Genomic DNA, 12066 nt, shown 5'->3' with positions numbered 1-12066 from the left:
GTGGAATTGCTGGGATTCTAAACTATATGCTACATTTCCAAGTTCATAGGCATCTTAACAATTAAACACTACGTTTATAAGCAAGCTTGTTAAAGTACACCTAAGTTCAGTAATGAGGACACATTCACATGTCCAACTCAAAGTAGACAATGACAAAAAGCGATTCATCAATCCCTCTCCTGAACTTCATATATCCTAATATAGTGATTTGAAAACAAATCACTATATTAGAATAAGCAGTTGAAAATGAAGGATTGATTTCAGTATCTTCCCCATTGATCATCTTCACAGTTGAGTTTCTATAAGGTTTTAGGTCACTAGTCAAAATCTTATCACTTGGTTCACCATTATGATTTTTTTTTTACTTTTTGGTTATTGCTGTTTGATTTTTGAATTATTAATATTTTATACCCTTCCTATGATCTCTTTGACACTCTTTATTTTTAGGTAATTATTTATTATTTTTATTATATTGGTCTTCAGTCTATGATTTCTACTATTTTGTGTATTAGTTTGGAAGCCAATTTGGAATTTTTAGAGAATAATTTTCCAAGGAAAGGAAGACTGTTAAAATCTTTTTGTCTGATATTTCCTGTTTTGAGCACATGTTCCTACACATGGAGTTTCATTTTATACTTTATAATATGTGCAACGTATTCCATATTTCAGTAAATGATTTAGAAATATAATGATTCTTAACTATTGTATATTCTAAAACTGGTGTAACTACTTCACTAAATACACACTTAAATCCTTAACAAGCAAAAATGAGAAACCTTTACTGGCAAAATCAAAGAAAACTATATTTGAGTTTTCATTTTTGCTCTATTACTATCTTGAATGGAGTATCGATGTGTTTGTTCTTTCTTCCCTCAACTAAAACCCTAAAAATGGTTAAATCTATTCACACCCCTTGCTCCATTTCTTATGAAAAGATATATAAAATAGTACTTTGAAATAACTGCTGGTACGGAAAACCGCAGCTTCTATCCCGGGGTTGCTTCAAGCGGCTCGCCGCCGCCTTGCTCTTTGGGCCCAAGCAGCGGGACAAAAGACACGTACTCTTTAGAAGTTCATGAAGCAGCTTTCCATTTATTCAGATAACACACCCTCAATATATAAGCAGTCTCATGCATAAGCAATTGTAACCAGATATGTCCATCCAATCTTGTTAAAGGTCAAGCGATCACTCGCTCAAGCATACGTGTAAAGTATATCTGTCCACGCACTAGGCGGTGGAACTGATTATCATACAGCTAATTGTAAACGCTTCCTGCCTTTCTCCAGGCATAATCAGGACACTGTTTGCTCTCTGCCAGTTGCCATCTTTAGATGCATGTGGCGTAACACTGGGCCCCGGGTCTCGCCCGCCACATGCTGGTACCTATGATTGACATTAGTATGATACATCAGTAAAAATGGTAACTTTTCTAATGAGCCTGATGGACTTCTGGCCTTCGTTTAGGTGTGAAAACTTTCTCACAGAACTCAAATGAATTTAATAAACATGTATTGAAGGAATGACACAAAAAAGCAATGTCTCTCAGAGGCTGAGAGGTCATTATCTTCATGGATTTCATAAAATAGGCACAATATATTAATAAATGACTCAGGTAAAGTGGAGGATGGGCTGGGTTCTACAATGAAGGGACCTTGGTGACATGCAGGGCTGCAGGGTTAAGGTCCATGAGGACGCTCTGAGACAGGTTTGTACAGTACCATAAGCTCATAGGTTACCAGAACCTCAAAAATAACCCAGTCCAAACGATCTCACTTGAAACGTAATGAAGTAAACAGGAATGTCAAATGACTTGCTCAGCAACTCCACCACTTCACTGATGGAGCAAGAAAGAAGGCCAGAGAGCTTTGACTGCAGATCATGCAAATAGGGCCTTCAGTGAGCAGTCACATTTTCCCAAGGGAAAGAAGAGGATGATTCCAGGTTTTGGAAAGATCAGGATAAAGCTGTGTCAGCGAAAGAAAAAAAAAAAAAAAAAAGAAATGAGAGAAAAGGAGAAAGAAAAGTCTGAGCCGTGATGAGTAGTCTCTGTGGTTGACAGGTTAGGATTGGCCCGTGCCATGTGCTCCCTGAAGCTGTGTCTCCCAAAATTAAGATGCTGAAGTTCCAATCCCCAGTTGTTTGGAAGTAGGACCTTCAGGCTTCAGGTCACTACTGTAGGTAGGAAGTAGGTGACCAGGTCACTCTATGTGAGGACGTAAATGCAGGTTAGCAGTCTACGGGCCAGGAGGAAAGGAAGAGAGTCCTCCCTGGAAAGTGAATTGTTCAGCAGCTTGACTGGGGATTCCTAGCCTCCTAAACTGCAAAAAGAAAGCTTCCGTTGTTTACACCAGCTGGCCTGGTCTGGGGTGTTTACTATGGCAGCTCAAGCAACATTGTGCATACAGTTAACATTGCTGTTATGCCCACATAAAATTTAAGAAAGTGGAGTTCAAGTTATGCTGCTTTTCTCCCCTCACAATAAAGAGAATTGATGTGGTCTTAAGTCTGAAGGCTGAGAACTCAAGTGTGATTTCCGTGTTTTATTCTGCAGGCAGAGTTCCTTCTTCTTTCCAAAACCACAGCTTTGGATGGGTATGGTGGCATGCCTGTAATCCCAGTGGCTTGGGAGGCTGAGGCAGGAGGAGAGTTCAAAGCCAACCTAAGCAATGGTGAGGCACTAAGCAATTCAGTGAGACCCGGTCTCTAAATAAAACACACAATAGGGCTGGGAACATGGTTCAGTGGTCAGTGCCCCTGAGTTCAATCCCTACTACCCTCGCTTGGCCTCCAACTGATTCTTTGAAGCTGATCCGAGTTATGGAGGGTAATTCAGTCTAAGAGGATAAGAGACTAATCTATTGATTATAAATGCTAATAATATTCAACAAAGCAAAGCAAAACAAAATAGCCTGGCATGGTGGTGTACACCTATAATCCCAGTGTCTGAGAGGCTGAGCCAGGAGGATCACAGGTTTAAAGCCAGCCTCAGCAACTCAGTGAGGCCCTAAGTAACTTAGCAAGACCATACCTAAAAATACACAAATGCCAAAAAAAAAAAAAAAAAAAAAAAAAGAAGGACTGGGGATGTAGCTCAGTGGCAAAGCATTCCTGGTTCAATCACCAGTACCAAAACACAAACAAAGCAAAACAAAAAACTTTAATAGCAACATTTATACTTGTATTTGTACAAACAACCAACCATGTTCATATGCTAAGTTGAGGCATAAATTGACCATCACATGGACTACAAAATCTTTATATAATTCCGGGTTATAATGATTTTTCTCATAGATATTTTAATTTCAAATTTTATGGTTTCAGTTTTATATTTAAGTCAATGACCTATTTGAGTTAACTTTTTGCTAAAGGTATGAGGTAAAGGTTGAGGTTCAGTTGGGGGAAGGGGCCAGTATATGTACACATGGATCCTTTTATGTGTGAGCCTGTTTTGTTAATTCTGTTCCATTGACTTATTCTATTCTTATGTTAATTTCACATCTTGGTTACTGTAACTTTGAAAGAGAGCAGTGCTTCTGATATTTTTTTCTATAAAAAGGTATTTTGGCTATTCTGTCCTTTGCTTTCCCAGTTATAATATGTAATCAGCTTCCTAATTTCTAGGCTGCTATGTTAGCTACCTGCAAATGGTATACAGGGTCATGTTCTGGGCACAGATGTGTTCAGAGGAGTGAAGGTCAGTCTGTCCTGTTAGCCAGTAAGTGGTATCCTGGGAAAGGAATGTAAGTGGCAGAGAGATATCTAGCTCAGGATTATGAAGGTGCAGAGGATAGCTCATCACAGACTGTATTCTGCCCATATAGGACATACAAAGATTCTAATAGGTATGGCTCATTTCCTGTGTGTGTGTGTGTGTGTGTGTGTGTGTGTCTGTGTGTGTGTGTGTTTCGGGGTCCTCTTTCCAGTGCAAAGGTGTAGAATCTATTTTTTGCCTCCTCCTTTACAGTTTCTGAAATTTAGTCCCTCTGACCTCTTCCTAGTGTTACTAAGTCAGATGCATTTGAACATTCCTTAATTTTATTTTACAACTCCTTCAGAGACCACTATCCTGCAACTTCTCTGCACAAAACAGCTAAAGATTCATGAGGTCTACTACTCCAGTACGTTAGCCAGCATTTATTAGTGTAACAACTATTGAGGCAATCAACTTATTGAAAAACAAGTTTTATTTTGACTCCATTCTAGAGGTCCTAGTCCAAGATTAGGCAAACTCTTTGCTTTTAGGTGTCTGATGGGGCATGAGGTCATGGCAGGAGGACATGGTAGAGCCAAACTGCTCACTGCACAGCTAGGAAAGGAAAGAGAGAGAGGAGGGAACCAGGTCCCCCTACTTCCTCGAGGGCATACCCACAACCTCCCGTAGACATTCCTATAGACCCTACTTCTTAAAGGTTCCACCACTTCCCTATAGCACCATTCTGGAGAGATCTTTTACACATGGGCCACTAGGGGACATTCTGGATCCACACTGAGACATACAGTGAGCAGAAGAGCATTGCAATCCTAACATTAATGAGTGTATTAGGTGGGGAAGAGGGACCCCTACTTCCAAAGATTACCTTTTTAAAAATCTAATGAGAGTAGCATACACATTTGAAAGATGATTGATGTTCCTTAATTTTTTTTTCTCATTTTGTCACCAATAATATTGAAGGACTTCATTTCAGGGTCATTATTATTCTTTGTCTCCTACAATTTTCTAAACACTTCATATCCAGAGAACCATGAAGCAACAAAATGGTGGCAGACAAGAGTGTGTTCAGTTCATTTTCATTCTCTGGGTTTATCAGGTGAGAGAAGAGATGAGGAAAGCCTCCTCTCTCACCAGTGTGCCTCTCCCCACTCCCAACGCCACTGTATCTCTTGTCTCTTATACATTTGAGCATTGACAGAGTTTCTCAGGAAATTCCAAGCTGGTGGTGGCTTCTCTAGCCGCAATGACTGAACCAGTTGTGCTTATAGTTTGATTCAATCAATTATTTCTCAGAGAATAAGGTCCTATAATAATGTTCAGACTTTTGTAAACATATGGTATGGGTCATATAGTGGTCCTAGAAGGAGACTAAAATACAGAAAGCAGTGGATCCAGAGTACTGTATAATTTTCATATACTCTTGCAAATTAGAGACAGGCATCAATTTATTAAATAAAGCAAATCAACATTTCTGGAGGTTATGATATTAATACATAACTGTCTTAAAAGAGTAAAATTTTTATTCTATTACATACGTTTAATCATCACTTCATCGCCTAAATCCAAGTGATTAATTTACTTCCTATTAGAGGAAAATGCATTCTTCTATAACATGGTATATGCAAAAAAGCTTGCTTTCTGCAAATTCACACACTTGCACTAAGAGAGCTTAGAAGAAAATCATATTATGGGTAGACCACTCTAAATCAATGTCACTTTATATCTGGAGATTTTAGGTAACAATAATTGGGCCTTCAGAGAGAATTTGGACAGCATGGACCTTAGACTGCTTCAAGAGATATAAAAATGTGCAAATACAAACACAATAGACTGAAAGTGCTGGCTGTAACTACTGAGAGAACACAGGTGCAAGTAGAATTATAAGCAGAAATATCCTGCAAGGTCAGGGTGAGGCCTTCTGGGGGAGACCTGCTAAAAGAGCTGAAAGGCCTCCTTGCCTGTGGACAGCTGTGGGATATTTTCTTTCTTGGTAAAGGTTATAATTGTGTTTCCTATTTTATAGCTCTTCTTGCCTAGGAAAAATTCTCACAGGAACCAACAGAACAATGGCGTGCATTGATACTGCTGTTGTCCTCACCGATTGCTCATGAGTGTTAATGGAAACGCAGGTCACAGCCTAAAAGGCTGGGGTGAACTTCGCTGGAATTATCGTCATTCTCTCTGCTGTGCAAAAGAGTGCTGGGGATTGTCAAGTTGTTGACAATGGGTGTCATCTTCTGTCATCCCTTGATGGCCCTTTACTGATGGTCTGGCATTTATCAAACCTAAGAAAGGCTAAATATTAATTGCTATAAACCACAATATAGATGAAAGCTCATTCTTAGTCAAGGAAACAATGATTTCATTGCCTAAGAAAGGAGCACATTTATTTGCTATTCATTCATCTTTAATACCTAAACCAGTTTAAAGTCCAGGCCTTGGAAAGATGATATTCATTTAAATATCTGATGTCAACTATTTCCCTAGAAATGTATTTTCTGTGTCCACTAGGGGGCCTGAGAATAGCTAAGAAGGAGGAGAGAAATTTTGCCTGCATATATTAAAAAGTATATCCAGCATGAAATATGGCAATGGCTTTCTTTTAATAATTATTATTAAGACGGGAAATTGAACAGTGAGTTGGATTAGGATTTCAAATATATTTTTAGCTCATTACTCTATCCTTAATATTGCCATGGAAGGACATGTAAACACCTATGAGAATTAACTTTAGTTTATACATTTTCCTAGCTGAATTGTTAAAGTCATGCTTGAGTAACTATTTAATAAAGAAAAGCATCCTTAGCACTAAATGATCATCAAAGACAATGCTGCACTGAAATTTCAAGATAAACTTCCTTAATTATATTTTGGAGGAGATGTCATTACAAGAAGTCCACGCAGCTTTACACACTGTTCTTTCTTTACAGTTCATGTAATTTCAGTTGATCACATGTAATCTTGAAGACTAAAATTATTTATAAACTATTTTAATTTTAATGAGCTCTAGGAGCTCTCTTACTACTTACTGTCTTTTACTATAGTAGTAAAAGTGTGTAGTTCTGTGTGTGGTTATTCTTCATACTTTCTAGCTGGAGAAATTTACAGTGAATACTTTTGTAAGAGACACACCAAATTCTAAACACTATTGTTCTTAGTGCTCATGCCTGACAGGTAGACAATTTCTAAAAGAGGAGGGAAAAACTAAATTAAATTAGCCTGGCTCCAGAGATTTATACTAAGAGCTACTGGTTCTTATTCTTTGACTTTATGATATGGATATGCTATATTGTTTTGAAATTACTTGATTTTTTTCATAGTTTTAACATAAATGTATCCCCTAAATATCTCTGAATTCACCTATCTGTGGCATTTTATTTTATGTCTCACACAATATTTACAAACAAAGGTATTAACCAAAATTCCAGGCTTCTCTCAGTTTATCTTGGGATTCTTAAAGTGTTTATTCTTCCATCTTTTACTTGTGATATAACAGTTTGTAGATTAGCAGTGCTTAAAAATGAAGATTTTAGAAACTTTCTGTTTGGGTTCAAATTATTTCAAGATTAATTGCCAGTTAATTTCCACACGTATGCAGAGGCACATGTATGGGTTCACACACTTTATATTTAAGAATAACAAACATCTTCAAAACGTTGAATCTGTGAGAATAATGTTTCTCCATTTGACTTAAGATAGTCTTTAATTTCTCTCAATAGTATTTTGTGTTTCTCAGTATAAAAGTTTGTAAAATTTTTGTTAAATATACTGTTGGGCATTTAGTCGTTTTTGATACTATTCATGAATAATTTCTCAAATTTTATTGCTAACTTTTGCTGTCAGAATGTAGAAATGGAATTAATTTTGTTTATTGACTTCATTGACATCAATAAGGTTAAATTTACTTTTTACTTCAAGTAGTTTGTTGGTTTTTCTGTGTAGATAATCATAAGCGCATCCTCTGTAAATAATTATTTTTATTTCTTCTTTTTAGCTATATTTAACTATTTATTTTTGGCGGATTGCACTGACTAATACCTATAGTACAATGTGAAAGTGTTAAGCATATGAAGTGTCCCCCAGAATCTCATGTCCCACAAAGGAAGATGCAGGGACATTCAGAGATGAAATGCTTAGACCACAAGATCTGTAACCTGATCAGTGGATTAATCTATTTGATGGATTAATAATTTGAATGAATTAATGGGTGGTAACTCTAGGCAGACTACAGGAAGTAGGTCATTGATGGTATGCTTATGGGATTTATGTTTTGTCCTTGGCAGGCAGGGTTCTATCTCTGCTCCTTGGCTCTCATCAGCTGCACAATTTCCCTCAGTCACACCCTGCCGCCATGTTGTTTGCCTTCACCTGGGGCCCAGAGTTGTGGAGCTGGTTGACCATGGACTGAGGCTCTGAAACCATGAACCAAAATGAACACCTCTAAGTGTACCTCCTCTAAGTTAGGTTTTTTTGGTCACAGTGATGAAAAGCTGACTTAAACATAACGTGACTACTTTTTCTAAGAAATTTTAGTTTAAGTAAAGTTCCTCCTATTTACCAAATTATTTTTCTGTGTCTACTGAAATAGTTCTGTTTTTCCTTTCTTCTGACTTTACATGTCAGGTATGAGAACCAAGACAGACATCACCAGCGTGTATGTGAGAAAGCACAGCTGTCATGACACATACAGGATTCGTGGAAGACATCCTGGATTCCAGTGTATTGGGATGGCCTGACCAAGGAACCATTCATCCTCTAGAAAAAAAAAATCACAGGGCAAGTGAAGAACCAAAATGACAAAATGCTTGCAAATAGTAGATAAAATATTATAAATGGCATAAAAGAAGTCCCAATTGGGTGTACTATCAATGCCCCAGGAAAACATTCTGAGTTAAAATATGGATTCTTATGTACAGATCCTGAATTAAGAATACTGACTCATGGTCTCAATCAATAAAGGCAAAACTTTTCTTAGGTAATTAAGATTAAACTCACTAGTCATCTTAGATTGGAATTCAAATGAATTAGAATAAATCAATGATTTATTAAGCTAGTTGGAATCTTTAACATAATTTTGTTATTCATAGTTTGGTTACCTGTATACATTTTATATACACTTACTCTTTAACATGTTAGAAGAGATTGTATATTCAAAAGTTCTGGCTAAATGACTATTTTAATTTTCTTCTAGAGACAAGTAATCATTAAGACAAAATAAGATCAAGGCTACATTCATGGAATATGTTTATATACTTTTAATATTGGGATATATTTAAATATATTTAAAAATTAATACTGAATATTTATTAATACTGAAAATAGTGATATAAATTCTGCTTTATTTCCAGTTTTGATAAATAGGTTAGTATGCATTCCTTTTTAAATTTTTTTTTAATTTTTAGTTTTAAAGACTGCATTTTGATTCATTGTACACAAAGAGGGTATATCTTTTTGTTCCTATGGTTGTGCATGATGTGGATTCATATAATTCATGTAATCATACATGTACATAGGGTAATGATGTCTGTCTCATTCCACCATTTTCAAACCCCCCCCCCCCTTTTCACACTACATAATCTGAGGTTCCTCCATTCTTCTCTTACCTCCCCACCCCCATTATGCATCATCATCCACTTATCAGGGAAAACATTTGGCCTTTGGTGTTTTGGGATTGGCTTATTTCACTTAGCATAATATCCTCCAATAAATAATGAATACATAACACTACTCTAATAAAAGGAACTGATAGTACTACTGCTAAAATTGCTAGAACTACCATGTTTGTGCCCAGGTGATAGCAGTGAACAAGGCCTTTGGTGTGTCATGCTTTCCTTGAGCAGAGACCTATGGGAGTAAGGGGTTCGTGATTGGTCTTGACGAGATGCAGCATGGGGTCCGGTTAAGCAGTGGATGATGGCGGGTCTGCATTTCTTGTTGACCTGCCACAGCTCGGCAGGTGGCCAAGCAGTCAATACTGAAGAGGAAAGGGCCTTGAGGTTGAGAACAAAGGTAAACCACAGCTTTCATTGGTGAACTGGAACGGGTAAGTTCTCCCTGGAACGCACACTTACCTTTTGTCTCACTCAGATTTCTTAACTGCACTGCTGGTAAAGCTAGGTTTATAAAAGTATGCTTTGGAGTCAGAGAAACTGAAGGAGTCTAATTTAAATTCAGTTTGGTAATGTCTGGAGGAGAGGCACCCTGATTTTGCCTTATACCCAGGTGATCAGCGGTGGGCTGAAGGCTCTATTGGTTTGCCTGGGACTGAGGGGGTTCAGGGAACAAGGATCTTTCAATACCTGATAAGGTTTCTGTTAAACTAGGACAGGTGATCACCCCAGCGGGAGAGCCCCAAAAAGAGCCTGCTGTGCAGCTTTATGCTACTCTGGCCTTTAAGTAAGAAAAAAAAAAAACCAGCCACTTTCAATTTTACCTTCTAAAACTCATGCAGGTTTCTTTCATGGTCAGTCCTACCATGAAGGAAAGGGGATTCTTGGAAATGTGATTTCCTTTTAGCTGAGTTGACACAGTGAAACAGTCTCTCCAGGGAGCCACTGGGAATTCCTTTGATTTGATTCTGGAAGAGTATAACCTTTGCTCCCTCATAGCTTTGCTGTAGCAAATTTATAAAAATCCAGCTCTTCCAAACTGAGAATACATCCAACTGATTTAAAATGAGGCATAACCGCTTTAGCAAAATATTGATGGTAGCTGGCAATATGTGTCATTTCTGTAAAATAATTTAACATACCAAAATAAATGTATGCTTACTTAAGATAATGAATACGAATAATATTGCTTCATCAAGTCTTCCTTCATTAGTTTCAACTATTTGTTTTATTTTGACACCAAAAATAAATTGAAAGATGTGTTTGTGATGCTCACAGATAATAGGTTCATTTCTCATCTTGTCTTCTGTGACTTTAAGCGCCCCTAAGAAAATTCTTTCTGTTGTTATGGTTAGAATACAAAGGAGCAATCTATCATTTGAAAAGATATTATGACCTTGTAATCTAAATTTAAATGATCCAGGTTTTCCATCGATATATTATTTTAATCTTCTACTATCTTCCATCCTAAATTGGAAGTCTTTCTTTGGTAAATTCATGTCATGAAGGAACTACTGAAGGGCTAGACTTTATTATATAACCTCCAAGAAAATCTTCACTCTTTCATGACTTTAACTTGCCAGAATTTAGTTATTACCAAATTAAACTAGTCTTCATTCTAAAGCCAGGTCTCATTATTTCATCAATTTTGGAGAAAACAGATGCCTTTTCAGAAAAAAAAAAAATTGCTAAAGAGTCAAATGTTAGTCAGTCTCGGTTACCTGTTAGATGCTGTGAGGTAAAGTGGCAGTGGCCAGGGAAAATTCACCTACCATCTGTTGGCATACTGAAGCTGCCAGACATTGTAGTTCCTGGAGGAAAACTTTCAGAAGAAAAGCCACAATTTCTGGTTTCAATTATTTGAAAGTTTTTTGTTTTTTCTTCTGCAAGAAATTATATTCTTTATGGTTTTAGGGACTTAAACTAGGACTCACCAAGAATATGCATACATTATGAATGACTGAACCCAATGGCCACTGAAGGTCGAACCTTATATTGCATTTGAGACTGTTGACTTCTCCCTTCTGCTGATTCCCCATCCCTTCTGCTGGAACATTCCCTCCTGGTCTTCTCTGGCTCCTGATCCTTTGGTTGCCTGCTAAACCTTGGGTGTTTCAGAAGTCTCATTTTCCCTCCTTGCTGCACCTGGCTTCTTGTTCATCTCACCCACTTTCAGAACTTCAACTACTTTCTTTACCCTAATATGTAGATCAAGTCCAATGGGTTTTATTCTAGAAATTTTCAGATCAATCTATATGACTTGGAATTCTCCTCAGGATGTCCAGTGGCATTTAATATTCAATATTTTCTCCTGGAAGTTTATTTAAACTACCCCTTCCCAAACCCACATGCTTCTTTTATGCATGCTTGGAAATGGGGGCATCATTTATTAAATCATCCAAGCAAAAGATCTCTGCCTTATTCCCATTCTTTCATTGTACTCAATCAATCAAGAATTCCTGACTATTCTTATGATTTTGTCTTTCATTGTTTTTCTTTTTTAAAAATTTTGTTGGTGCTTTATAATTATACCTAGTAGCAGGACTTATTGTCCTATATTCATAACATGCATATAACAATCTGATCAATTTCATTCCTCTGTATGTTCCTTTGGCCTTCCTTGCTGGAATGCCTGAGTTCAATCTCAACATGTTCTCCTTTGTCTTCATCTGGTATTTTCTATGCTTTCAGCTGTGGAGGAAATAGAGGAGAAAAGCAGATGGGACATATCTGGTAGAACTGAA

The sequence above is a fragment of the Sciurus vulgaris genome (genome assembly GCF_902686455.1).
Source record: "Sciurus vulgaris genome assembly, chromosome: 10".
NCBI classification, from domain to species: Eukaryota; Metazoa; Chordata; class Mammalia; order Rodentia; family Sciuridae; genus Sciurus; species Sciurus vulgaris.
This window is presented reverse-complemented; position numbering follows the sequence as displayed.